Source organism: Pituophis catenifer, unplaced genomic scaffold (genome assembly GCF_029215685.1).
Source record: "Pituophis catenifer annectens isolate HBS135680 unplaced genomic scaffold, rPitCat1.0.hap2 SCAF_2, whole genome shotgun sequence".
Lineage (NCBI taxonomy): Eukaryota > Metazoa > Chordata > Lepidosauria > Squamata > Colubridae > Pituophis > Pituophis catenifer.
Genome location: NW_027256882.1, coordinates 210,607,008 through 210,620,940, shown reverse-complemented (window position 1 = coordinate 210,620,940; position 13,933 = coordinate 210,607,008).

Below are 13,933 nucleotides of genomic sequence, written 5' to 3'. Positions count from 1 at the left end.
ATCAGGTTCGCCTGATTCGCCAGTTGCGTCCCTTTCTGGATCGGGACTCGTTACGCACGGTCACTCATGCCCTCGTCACCTCCCGCCTGGACTATTGCAATGCTCTCTACATGGGGCTCCCCTTGAGGAGCACCCGGAGGCTCCAACTGGCGCAGAGTGCGGCCGCGCGGGTGGTAATGGGAGCGACGTGGCGCTCCCATGTGACACCTCTCCTGCGCGAGCTGCACTGGCTCCCGGTGGTCTTCCGGGTGCGCTTCAAGGTTTTGGTTACCACCTTTAAAGCGCTCCATGGCTTAGGACCTGGTTATCTACGGGACCGCCTACTACCACCAATAGCCTCCCACCGGCCAGTTCGCTCTCATAGAGAGGGACTCCTCCGGGTGCCGTCAGCCAAACAATGTCGGCTGGCGACCCCTAGGGGGAGAGCCTTCTCTGTGGGGGCACCTACCGTCTGGAATGAGCTCCCCCCGGAGATACGGAGGATCCCGGATCTGCGCACCTTCCGCCGCGCTGTGAAGACCTTTTTATTCCAGCAGGCGGGCTTGGCCTAATCTTTTCCCTTTTAAATATGTAAATTTTAATCTGTTTTTAAATTATTGGGGTGTTTTAATCTGTCTGGGCCAAAATAATTTAATTTGATTTTATCTGGTTTTTAAATTTTTTATGTCTATGTTATTTTATTGTTTGGCTGTTCACCGCCCTGAGTCCTTCGGGAGTAGGGCGGTATACAAATCGAATAAATAAATAAATAAATAAATAAATAAATAAATAAATAAATAAATAATTGTTCTGTTAGGAAATTTCTCCTTAGTTCTAGGTTGGTTCTCTCCTTGATTACTTTCCATCCATTGCTTCTTGTCCTGCCTTCAGGTGCTTTGGAGAAAAGGTCGATTCCCTCTTCTTTGTGGCAATCCCTCAGCTATTGGAGACTGCTATCATGTCACTCCTAGTCCTTCTTTTTATTAAACTAGACACACCCAATTCCAGCAACTGTTCTTTTTATGTTTTAGTCTCCAGTCCCCTAATCATCTTTGTTACTCTTCTCTAGACTCTTTCTACAGTCTCAATCTCTTTTTTACATCATGTAAAAAAGATCCAAACTGGATTCAGTAGTCCAAGTGTGGTCTTACCAAAACATTATAAAATGTTATTAATACTTCACATGATCTTGATTCTATCCCTGTTAAGGCAGCCTAGGACTATGTTGGCCTTTTTTGGCAGCTGTAGCACACAACTTTGTGGATGGGGCTAGGAAGTCTACCAGGTATGAAGTTTTGGCACAGTGCTTCTATGAAAGGCTGGCAGGGGAATTCTGGGAGTTGAAGTCAACAAGTCTTAAAGTTGCCAAGGTTGGACACCCCTGATCTAGAGTCTGCCACTAATATTTATCACTGTCTACTCCTAATCACACCTGAACAGTCATTTGTTAAGTGAAAATAATTGGGCATTATTTCGAGACTGAAATAGAACTCCCAATATAGTGGAGCCATAGGTGGGCAACTTTGGTATCCATTATGGATCTGTTTCTGGAGGGAACTGGCATATACAAGGGTAAATAAAAAGACAATTTTGGGATTTTAAATTGTTTAGTTAATAGTCATTTGTACATATTTGGTAATGATTCTGAAGAAGTGCTTCAGGGATATTATATGAGCACAGCAGATCTGTTAGTCAATACAGTAACCCAGTTTTTATTTTTAGTTTCTGCACAAGCTTGAAAAAAACGGTGCTGGTACTGGTGCTTTTTCAGGCTTGTGTGGGAAAAAAAATGCAAGGGTGATTTCATGGCCAGACGTACTTCTTCCAAATAATTTTCAAAATGTCTAAATCCCTACAATTAATTTGTAAACACACTTCAATAATTTAGAATTGTTTTGAGAAGTCAGAAAAAAAGATCTGAACTCCTCGAACGCTTCCTTGTCTTCTAGTTCAATGCTTTTGGTTTCATTCTTAAGGAAACATTATTCCTAAAAGATTATTTGCTTTTCTATCTTGACATTTTCAGGCAGTTTTGCATTTCCTCTATTTTGATAGATATGAGAATCTCACTTCAGAATTTAACACTGGTGATTACGAAACAGTTTCATAAGTACAGTGAGCCAACTGCCAATTGTTAAAAATGAGTACTATTTAAGGGACTTCAGCTCTAACAGAGCCTTCTATAACAACGGAAGAATTAATCCATGTAGGCCAGGGGTGTCAAACTCGATCGTGTCACATGACGTATTACAATGTTTTTTGCCTTTGAGGAGCAGGGGTGGGCATGGCCTGCATGTGACACATCTGGCCAGTGGGCCGCCACTTTGACAGACCTGATTTAGGCCATAGGTATCTAGATGGTAGTAGGGCACACTGACTAATCAATGAAATGTATGTTGTGATGCAAGCAGTGTAATCTTTCTAACTGGATCTGACACTGCGATACAAGTACAAAAGAGTCATGTCTGCATCACAATGCAAATTTTGCTAATTTTTGTTACTGAACTTTGTACCAGCCATCTATGATTAAAGCTATCTTTTAAACTGTTCTTAAATATTGTAGAAGAAAAATGTAGGCTTTTCCCTTTCTCTTATGTTATCTGTAACAGGAATCCCCCATTAGCCAAACTGATTCAACGAAGAGAGATGTCTTGGTAGTTACTGGTTGATAATAAGCAACCTGCTCACTTAGGATTTATATGCTTAAAGATGGGCATAAAGTTAACATATATGTTTATGATATTAAAAAAATAACACACTTGATAGTTTGTAACTGCAAGCAATTTCTCCATATTATCAAACTGAGAAGTTATTGTACTGCAATACATCCGGAATTCTCTGCAACATGCATGTTATGCATATATGGAATGCATACAAACTGATGCAGAGGGAATTTTCTGAAGGTGGAAATGTATTTCTCTGCACTCTTCCATATTTTTTTGCTCTATATAGCATGATCTTCATTTTTAATAATGCAATAGACGTGTCTTGAAAGCTGTTCATTGGGTGTAGTTGGGGAGCTGCTTTATGATGAATAAACACACTGAAGGATGTGGGGACAGCTGATCCAGGATGTGAGTTGGTGAACCAAGAGAGCACAATGGATTCTTGCTAATGGAATTTAAGAGGACAATCAGACAAAAAAACAGAAGCACGGCCAGAGAAGTTGTATGTTCTGAGGAATTGTCTGCTGAAGCACAGAGTAATATGATCATCTCTGTTCAGAACAACTGATCAGAAGTATAGACTTCGAACTCATGACCACAATTAAGCCCAAAATTTCCATTGCTAAGCAAGACAGTTGTTAAGTGAGCTTTATCCCGCTTTACAACCTTTCTGGGAACAGTTGTTAAGGCAATCACTGCCATTGTTAAATTAGTAACATGGTCGTTAAGTGAATCTGGCTTTCCCAGTGACTACACTTGTCAGAGGGTCGCAAAAGGTGATCATGTGACCTCAGGATATTGCAACCGCCATAAATACATTCCAGTTGACAAGCGTTCGAATTTTGATCAGGGGGATACTGCAGAGGTCATAAGTGTTCAAAACAGTCATAAGTCACTTTTCCCAGCGCCGTTGTAACTTTGAATGGTCACTAAATCAATGGTTGTAAATTGAGGATTACCTGTACTAGAGTTACTGATCAGCCTCTACAATCTGCTGAAGTAAATGCATTATAGGAGGAATTTAAAGTAGCCAAATTCCAGCACGTATGGCCATTGAGAAAACGAACAGAAGCAGTGGAGTATGAGTAGCAGAGGAAGTTCCCAACAGCATTTTATCAAGGTAATCAGTGTACGCTGGGCTGTGTCAGAAGTCTGAGAAAGGAACTAAAAATAAATAAATAAAAACCCTGTACTGGTGGCCCCTTAAGAAACAGAAATAAAAATAAATGGACAGAACTCAGCAGTCGTGATGCACAGTGCTTAAGGCAAGTTTGTTGTTTCTGTCTAAGCAGTCTGACGTATTTTGCAACTCATGCAAACTTTAGCAGTATTGGAGGTGAAAGCCACAGGATGGGAGTGCTCACATCTTATCAAACTGAATGACAGTTTTAACAGATCCAAGAAAGATACAGAGCTGACAGAGAAAGCAACTCTCCTTAATGAAGGCAAACAATGGAACAAGCCCAATGGAAAAGAGTGATAAGTGGAAGCAAGAGACTTATAAAATATTCTGCACTGCTGACAGTCAGAAAATGCTTTCAGGCCATTTGTGGAGAAGAAACAATTCTAAAACCTCATGGGAAGAAAAAGAAATGGTGTAGAACAGAAAATAGAAAAGACAAGGGGGACGCAGCTATGCCTTGCAAAAGGACTAAAAGAATCATAGTAGATGATGACTCACTACTATAAGCAATCCAAATAAATGTGTGTCAACTGGGCCTTGCAGATTGTGATATGTATTATCTGCCAGAAGCGCAGATTAGAGATATGGCAGAATTTTGCAGGCTTATTGAATTTACTGACAATTATCCCTTGATATGGAGACAAATGTTCCTGCAAAAACATATGCAATGTTATTACCATGCCCTTTGAAGATCTACCTAGGAAACTTAAACACCTAGGGAGTTAGGCAGTCTCTTTAACCTTGGAAAGGGGGAGGGATTTCTAAACTGTGCAGATTCTATTAACTGGAGAATTTTAGTTTCTGTGGTCATTATGTGAGTTATCTATTTATGATAATCTGTGACCTCAGGTGAGCTGCATCTCATAAGATCTTTATTTAAATTACTTAATTTAAAAGATCTTTTATTTAATCCTTCATTAAGCGTTTTTGTTTTCAATCAGTTAAAAGTTCTCCCGATGAAGCTTATGAATGCCACAACAAAAAAACCTTTATCAGTCCTTAATTGTTTTAACACTCTCTCTCTCTCCCTCCTTTTCCCTCTTTCCCTCCCTCTCCTGTGTTGGGCTGCAAAAATCAAAACGAACATTGACTACTAGACCAAAGAGTTAACGTTTCTATATTTCTTTGCTACCAACTAATAGTTGCCGAAAAATGGACTAAAGAGAGCATACAGTGCTTGTCCAGAACAATAGAAAGACAAGAGCATTTAAGCTCAGAATAAGTTGAGATTGGCAAGGATAAAAATGTCAATGGGGCTCAAAATAAAAAGAAAAGATTCTGTGTATCAGCTGTTCAGTGAAGGCAGGAAATTGATGCCAGTTAAGAAATAAAAAATAGGCTACTTAAATCCAATCTGGATTCAGTCTTCTCCAACACATGTTCCATCAAGCAACAGTAAAGAATAAGATTTGAAAGGACAAAATTGAAACTTGAGATTGATAAAACTTTGCAGGGGAAAAACTATTTACTTTGAATTAATTTAAATCTATAGGGCTAGATGAATTGCATAATCGGGTTCTAAAGCACTTGTTCATGGTCTGGAATAATTTTAATGTGTTATCTTTACAAAAGTTGGAAAGAGGATGAAATACCAGATCCTGAAAAAGAGTAATTATTGCCCCTATATTCAAAATGGGGAAAAGATGGATCAGGAAACTCTGGGTTAGTTGGTCTAACAAACACTCGTAGTTCAAAAGATGTCATGTCATAAAGCGAACCATTTGAATTTCCCAAACACAAGTTTTGTCTAATTTTATCTTATGTTTTCCACAGGGCAGCTTAATTGATTTAATGTTTAATCAGCAAAGTAATTGCTGAATGGCATTATTTATTTATTTTATTTTTAAATTTATATACCGCCCTTCTCCCTGAGGACTCAGGGTGGTGTACAGCCACAATTAAAAAACATGAAATACAAATATTAAAAACAATTAAAATATATATAAATTTGGCCCAAAATTAAAAATACAAACCAATTAAAACATTTAAAATTTCTTCTTAAACCAGCCCGGCTTGCTGGAAAAAGTGGGTTTTAGGGGCACGGCGGAAGGCACTAAGGTCTTGGATTCTCCTTATCTCTGGGGGCAACTGATTCCAGAGGGTAGGTGCCCCCACAGAGAAGGCCCTCCCCCTGGGAGTCACCAGCCTACATTGATTGGCTGATGGCACACTGAGGAGGCCCTCTCTGTGGGAGCGCACGGGACGATGGGAGGTCGTCGGTAGCAGCAGGCGGTCTCGAAGATAACTAGGCCCGATGCCATGGAGCGCTTTAAAGGTGATAACCAACACCTTGAAGCGCACCCGGAAGACCACTGGGAGCCAGTGCAGCTCGCGCAGGAGCGGTGTTACATGGGAGCGCCATGCTGCTCCCATCACTATCCGCGCTGCTGCATTCTGGACCAGTTGGAGCCTCCGGGTGCTCTTCAAGGGGAGCCTCATGTAGAGAGCGTTGCAGTAGTCAAGGCGAGAGGTGACGAGGGCATGAGTGACTGTGCACAGGGAATCCCGATCAAATTTATCAAATTTGCAGATAACTGGGAATGTGAATGGATAAATACTATCCTAGATTGCAACCCAAGAGTGCCGAACAAAAGATAGATTTGATAGCGCACCTGGAGGAGGAGAATACTCATATGCGAATGCTGTTTGTTGATTTTAGTTCAGCGTTTAATACAATCATTCCTCAGCATTTGGTGAACATACTGGGTCTATTAGGTTTTAATACTCCTTTATGTAATTGGATACCTGATTTCCTAATTGATAGGCCCCGTTTGTGCAAGTTGGAAGAAAAGTTTCCAACTCCATCTCCTTGAGTACCAGTTCCCCACAGGACTATGTCTTGAGTCCGCTACTATTCACCTTGATGACCCATGACTGCTGTGCCAAATTTGCTACCAATCATATTGTGAAGTATGTGGATGACATGGTAGTGGTGGGTCTTATCTGGGACGACAATGAAGATGCTTATAGGGAAGAGGTGAAGGCTCTGGTGGATTGGTGCAATAAAAATAACCTGGTTCTAAATGTTAAAGAAAGGAGATCATTGTAGGTTTTAGAAAGAGTGGGCATGGTCATACTCCACTCAGCATCAAGAATAAAGTTGTAAAAGTGGTCAACAGTTAAGTATCTGGGGGTGCAGATAACTAACAATCTGAACTGGTCTCTGCACATGTCATCCTTAGTGAAGCGTGCAAACCAGCGTCTGCATTTCCTGAGTCGGATGAGAACACATCTTTCTCCTTCTGTCTTGGCCGCTTTTTACAGAGGCACAATTAAGAGTGTTTTAACAAACTGCATCACTGTTTGGTTTGGTGGTAGCAGTGCCTCAGATAAAAAGTCCATACAGAGAGTGGTAAGGACAGCCAAGAAGACTATAGGAAGCTTGCTTCCCATTATTCAGGATACTGCTTATAAGCGCTATGTGTTTAGAGCTCAAAGCATTGATAGAGACCCTTGTTCCTATGCCATCTGTCTGCAAACTTGCAAGATTTGTTTTTCTCACCATGTACATGCATACATCCAAACTACATTGTGTTGTTTCTGTGTCATATAATATATGTGGGTATGTGGATATATGCATAATTTTGTATTTATTTATTTTGTCATGTTTATGTAGTGCATATTGGAGGTGGTGAGCTTTTGAGAGCTGTATGCAACGAAATGTCATTTAATGTATGCCAATTAGTGAACATTTAAAGTGGAAATAAAGTTATTCTAAATTCTAAGTAAGTTCTATTTAAACTACAGGAAGGCAGATTCCAGTTGGTTGTCGGGGAGGAAAATATTCTGATAGTGAAACCAACTAGGCAGAAAAGTAATGTTACTTGTTAAATTAGTCAGAAAAGGTTGCATAGCCTATTTGGGGAGATGCTTCAGCCTGGATTCATGAACTGAGCGGGGGACTATACAAGTTAGCTAATATACACTAATACAAGTTAGCCTAGATCAGTAGTTGTCAAAGTGTGGTCTAGGGACCCCTGGGGGTCCCTCTTTCAGGGGATCTGCAAAGTCAAATAAATAAATGTTTTAAAATTTCTCAATTTCTCAATTTCTAATACAACAGGGGTCTCTAAACTTTGCAACTTTAAGACTTGTGGATTTCAACTCTCAGAATTCCTTAGCCAGCCATGCTCACTGAGGGATTCTGGGAGTTGAAGTCCACAAGTCTTAAAGTTACCAAATTTGAAGGGCTCTGCAATACAGTAAATATCAATAGATATCATTCCATAAACCGAACTTCTGTGAGGCCCTCAATCATTTTTAGGAATGTAAAAAAGTCTCGAGACCAAAATGTTTGAGAGCTGCTCGTCTAAAGAGTCCCTTCCAACAGACTGATTCAATTATTCAATAATGTATTCTAATGGTATGTATAGTATAATTTCTCATAATATGCTCCATTTCTCTTCTCTTGGTATTTCAGTAATGGAAATTAATATTCACAATAGAAATTTATGCTAAATTTAGATACAGAAAATATGTCTAAAATATGGGGCTAATGTTTTTCTCCCTGAAACAAGTGGGAGAAAAGTGATGTTGCAGTTATAAACATGCAAGAAATATTTGATGAAACACTTTGAATTTACTTGCCATTTTTCTCCTCCACATTTATCTTATGTATATTTTGGAAAGTTTTATAACTACTTTTTTTGTATTTAATTGTATTTATGCCATATAACCAAGAGTTTAATCCCTCCCTTACACCTCAGAAAAGATGTAATAGGTAAACTGAGATTCCAGAGACTTATCTTGCTGTCCAAGTGGCACATGGTCCAAAAATGCTCCAAGTAACAATAATAAAGTCAAACATGACTATCGCAGGATTTTTTTTCTCATATAAAACATACATCTTCTTGATAGCATGTACTTTCAACCCCACTGTGTTTAATTTCCAGTAAATTTAAAACAAAAACAAAAATGCACATGCACGTGCACTTTCACATAATAAATATAATTCTGTAAGCAACTCCCTCAAACATACATTGTTTCATATGAAATATCTTACTTATTAAAGTTGTTTAGTCTTCAACATACATGTACAGGCATGCACACTCAAAAATGAATTCCATTGTTTTCGAGAAGCATGCTTCCAAATAACTAATGGAACATTCTTTAAGATGGAATCCTATAATTGTTGTTGCTACTAACACCATCTCCTGTGGAGCCACTTTTCTGAACAGCCAAGAATTGGTGATTTAGTTGTAAAAAGCTTTATACTGCTATCCATTAACAACAATTTGTAGAAGTTTAGCTCAGCTGGCATCATTTGATTCAATCCTTGTTTTTCTTTCTATTTTTAAAAGAGAAATGCATAATTCTAAACTGTTGACCCATACTGCTTTTCTTATCATTTACACACGCAAATGTTTATCACTGGTTTCACACAGTGGCACACAGTCCAAAATTTTCTTTAACTTCAAGCTGCTGAAATCTTGTTTTTGCCTTTCTGTATCACTGATATTTTAAAACACAACACATAATCCACATTCTCTGTGCTCAAATAACATATCCTTGTAGCCTGGATCTTTAGGATCTGGATGCATTTTATATTCAAGTACAAAATAAAATAGCTGAAAAGGTAAGAAAACCATAACATATAAAACACTCTAATAATACTTATTTTATTAATAAAATATTAATAACCTGATGAAAAATGTATTTAAATTTAAAAATTAAACCTAAAAAGGAATTTAGGTTTAATTTTTAACCAATCTGTGCTAGCAAATAAATTCTTTCTTGTTCCATGCTACAAAATAAATTAAAATATTGAAGAGCCCAGAACACTTGATCTTTTCAAGATAAATTGCCTCGATTATTTTGTGGTTATTCGTCACCATCGAAAGCATATTTCAAAAATGAGTTTCTTTCTTTGTGCTGAAATGTACTATTCAAATTATTGCCTAAAGGGCAATGATGGAAGCACTGATCCAGAAAGCTATCTAGGCTCATATGAGCAACTATTGCTAGTGCAGCAATTTTTTTAAATTGTTGACCTGCATATCAAATAAACACATATACTTTTTGCAAATGCAAGCACCCATTCCCACTTCAAAAACAATTTATTCTGCTATCATCAATCATCATTGTCATCATCCAAAACCCTTTAGGCGCGCAGGTTTAATTTTACTATTCTTTGTTTCTTGATTTAGAGTCAAAGAAGGTGGAATTAGGACTCCTTTTCATATAGAAAGGCTATATGTCTAATTTTGTAGGCTGTTTATTTATTTTAAAGGATTATCAGAAGATGCTCCTCTCTCCTCTGTTTGAAGGCATTAGCCTTCCAAATTGAGTTTAGAAAACATGAATGGAATTTATCAATGATCTTGTTCAGTGGCTGCCTATGAATGAGATGGATTTTTAATCTGTATTTTGTATTCAAATAAACTTCCTGCCATGGACCAGAACTTCCCATAAGATTTCCCAGCTCCATGGGAGTGAGTGGGGGCATGAGTGTTGGTTTTTTCCAGCATTATCAAAAGATAATTGGATCCTTTATAATTACTTCTGTTTCCATTTAGATTTTTCTAATATTTAAGAGAAGATTCCTTGCTATTCTGCAATATAAGAGCCAGTTTGGTGTACAGGTTAAGTGTAATGAAATGTATGAATGACCTTACAGAAAAATGGGGAAGAGGCTGCCTAGGAAACCTTAGGAGAAGGGCAGGAGCCTGCAGTCACTTACTAGTCAGAAAAAGAAACTTAAGAAAGACCCACCCTAATGGATTAAGTCATTAAAAGTGGAAATGGAAAGTTTGTCCCTTCAGACTTGGAACATTCTGTTAATGTAGCCTTACAATAAAGTAGAATTAGTCCTGTTGTGTCTGGTTTATGTGGGAGAGTGGACATTAGGCATCACACTAGAAGCTGTGAGTTTTAGTCCCATTTTAAGCACAAAGCCAGTTGGGTGACCTTGGGCCAGTCCCTCTCTCTCAGCCCTAGGAAGAAGGCAATGGCAAACCACTTCCAAAATCATGCCAAGAAAACTGCAGACTTGTCCAGGAAATCACCAGAAGCCACATTGAGTCAAAGGAACAAAAATTTTAAAATATAATCTGTAATATAAATAATCTAATGTACCATTACTTTTTTAATTACAATCCCATGTAAAAGCAATATATATCCGTGTTTGTTGGATTTTCTGCCAATTTATCCCATTAGTATTAGTAGTGAGATATGAATGCCAACTGATTGGGTGGGAAATATCCATCATACCTCAAAAAACAGTCCAAATATATATTGTTCAATATGGCTTAGTTTTAGAAAACTTATTTCTCCAACTCACATGACTACCAGAAATATATCTTTTGGTTTTCATTAAATCAGTAATTTAGTTTTTTGCTAATGAACAGCACTAAAAACAACTAAAAGCAAAACTAACTACAATTTAACTAAAATCTCAATTAAATTGTAATTAATTATTAAAATAATTTCATAAAACCCACATATTTGAATATATTCTACATAATAGAATATATACAGATTCTATTGTATTTTTTTAAAAAATAGCAATTTTTAATAATAATAATAATAATAATTATGAAGCCTTCTGAATAATGGTGAAATGATGCAAATGTGTTTTTATGTGTTTTGAAACAAAGAATACTTATTCAGAAACAGGCCACCCCTATTAAACTTGAAGCATCTCGCAATCTTCATCCTTAAAATACAAACAAGCTACAGCATGATCTCTAATTGGAGAGTATCATTATATTGTTCAAGAAATTCAGCACAGCATGTAGTCAATATTTCCATACATGAACTTTGCTCTGCACCATAGGTAACTCCACATTTCTGCAGACTTCGATGTTTTTATATTTGGCAGCTCAGCTGCATCATATTCAGAATGGCAGGAAAAGCCATCTTTCCTTTGGCAGGAGTGAAATTTTGCATAGCTTGTGTGTACGCCTTGTGCCCATTAGCATAAACACATGGCCCTGGCATAAGGCCCCTCCCCCCATTTTGTAAAACTTCAGCCTATTGTTCTCCATGTACAGCCGTTTTAAACAATTTCTCTCTCCCTTTCTAGTTGCTGTAGTAGCATGTAACCACAATTAAAAATAGTGGGGAAAATGCTTGGTTCTAGAAGTGCCAACATGCTGTTATTTCACCATCACAGATGCAAGGAGCAGCATCTTGCACACAAGATGTTTCTTTCATGGTACCAAGATTATTGGTACCATATTGGTACCGTGGCTTTGGGGGTGAAGTACCATCAGTACTCTGATGACACCCAGCTGTACATCTCCACCCCAGGCCACCCCAACGATGACCTTGAAGTGATGTCCCAGTGCCTGGAGGCTGTGCGGATCTGGATGGGGAGGAACAGGCTCAAGTTCAACCCTTCCAAGACTGAGTGGCTGTGGTTCCCGGCATCCTGATATAGTCAGTTGACTCCATCACTGACTATCGAGGGCGAGTCTTTGGCCCCCGCGGAGAGGGCGCGCAATCTGGGAGTCCTCCTGGATACGCAGCTGTCCTTGGAGGAACATCTGATGCTGTAGCCAGGGGGACCTTGTCAGGTTCGCCTGATTCGCCAGTTGCGGCCCTTTCTTGATCGGGATTCCCTGTGCACAGTCACTCACGCCCTCATCACCTCCGCCTGGACTACTGCAACACTCTCTACATGGGGCTCCCCTTGAGGAGCACCTGGAGGCTCCAACTGGTCCAGAATGCGGCCTGCGGGTAATCAGGGGAGCCGCCTGGCGCTCCCACATAACACTGCTCCTGTGTGAGCTGCACTGGCTCCCAGTGGTCTTCCGGGTGCGCTTCAAGGTGTTGGTTACCAACTTTAAAGCGCTCCATGGCATAGGACCTAGTTATCTTCGAGACCGCCTGCTGCTACCAATGACCTCCCACTGACCTGTGCGCTCCCACAGAGAGGGCCTCCTCGGGGTGCCATCAGCCAAACAATGTAGGCTGGTGACCCCCAGGGGGAGGGCCTTCTCTATGGGGGCACCTACCCTCTGGAATCAGCTGCCCCCAGAGATAAGGAGAATCCAAGACCTCAGTGCCTTCCACCGTGCCCTTAAAACTTTCTTTTTTCAGCAAGCCAGGCTGGCTTAATATATTTTTTAAAATATTTTAATTGGTTTGTTATTTTAAATTGGGGCCAAATTAATATATATCTTTTTAATTGTTTTTAATGTTTGTATTGTATGTTTTTTATCTGGCTGTACACCGCCCCAGTCCTTCGGGAGAAGGTGCGGTATATAAATTCGAAATAAATAAAATAAATAAATAAATAAAATTTCCCCCGATCAGATAAATGTACATCACATGTACTGAAAAAATGAATAGAGGAACATTAAGAATTTATTTTTTCTTAGAATGAAATTTTTATTGCTCCAGCTGCAGTAACTTTAAGGGAGGTACATTCATACATACTGTAAATATGATCTCTTCTTTTGCACAGTTCTGTTAGTAACCTGGAAACAAAAAATAATTCAATTTGTGGTATGTCACATTGTACAAATTATGTGAATTATATAGTTTATATTAGTCATATCACAACAAAAATGTATGCCACAATACTCACAAAGTTTGTGGATTGATGCCCATTACGGAAAGTAGGACTGCAAACCAATCGAAGTTCACCACAAACCATGTGGTTCTGGAATAACACTTGAATAAGCACTTGAAACTAACCTGCAGATTACTTATTTTACAAAAATCATTTGATATAAAAATGCTAACCCTCTGTAATCTACTGCTTCCCAACAAGCAACATATTGGCACGGGATAAAATATGTCTCATGAAACAAACAAATCTTGAGAGCTCCCCTTACTATTTTTATTTACAATGAAATACAGGTAGGCCTCAAATTATGACCATATTTGAGCCCAAAATTTCTGTTGCTAAACAGGACAGTTAAATGAATTTTGCCCCATTTTACAACCTTTCTTGCCAGAGTTGTTAAATGAATCACTGCAGTTGTTAAGTTAGTAACCCAGTTAAGTGAATCTGGCTTCCTCATTGACTTTGCTTCACAGAAAGTTGCAAAAATACATGACCATGGGACACTGCAATCGTCATAAATAAGATCAGTTGCCAAGCATCTGAATTTTGATCATGTGATTGGGGATGCTGCAACGGTCATAAGTGTGAAAA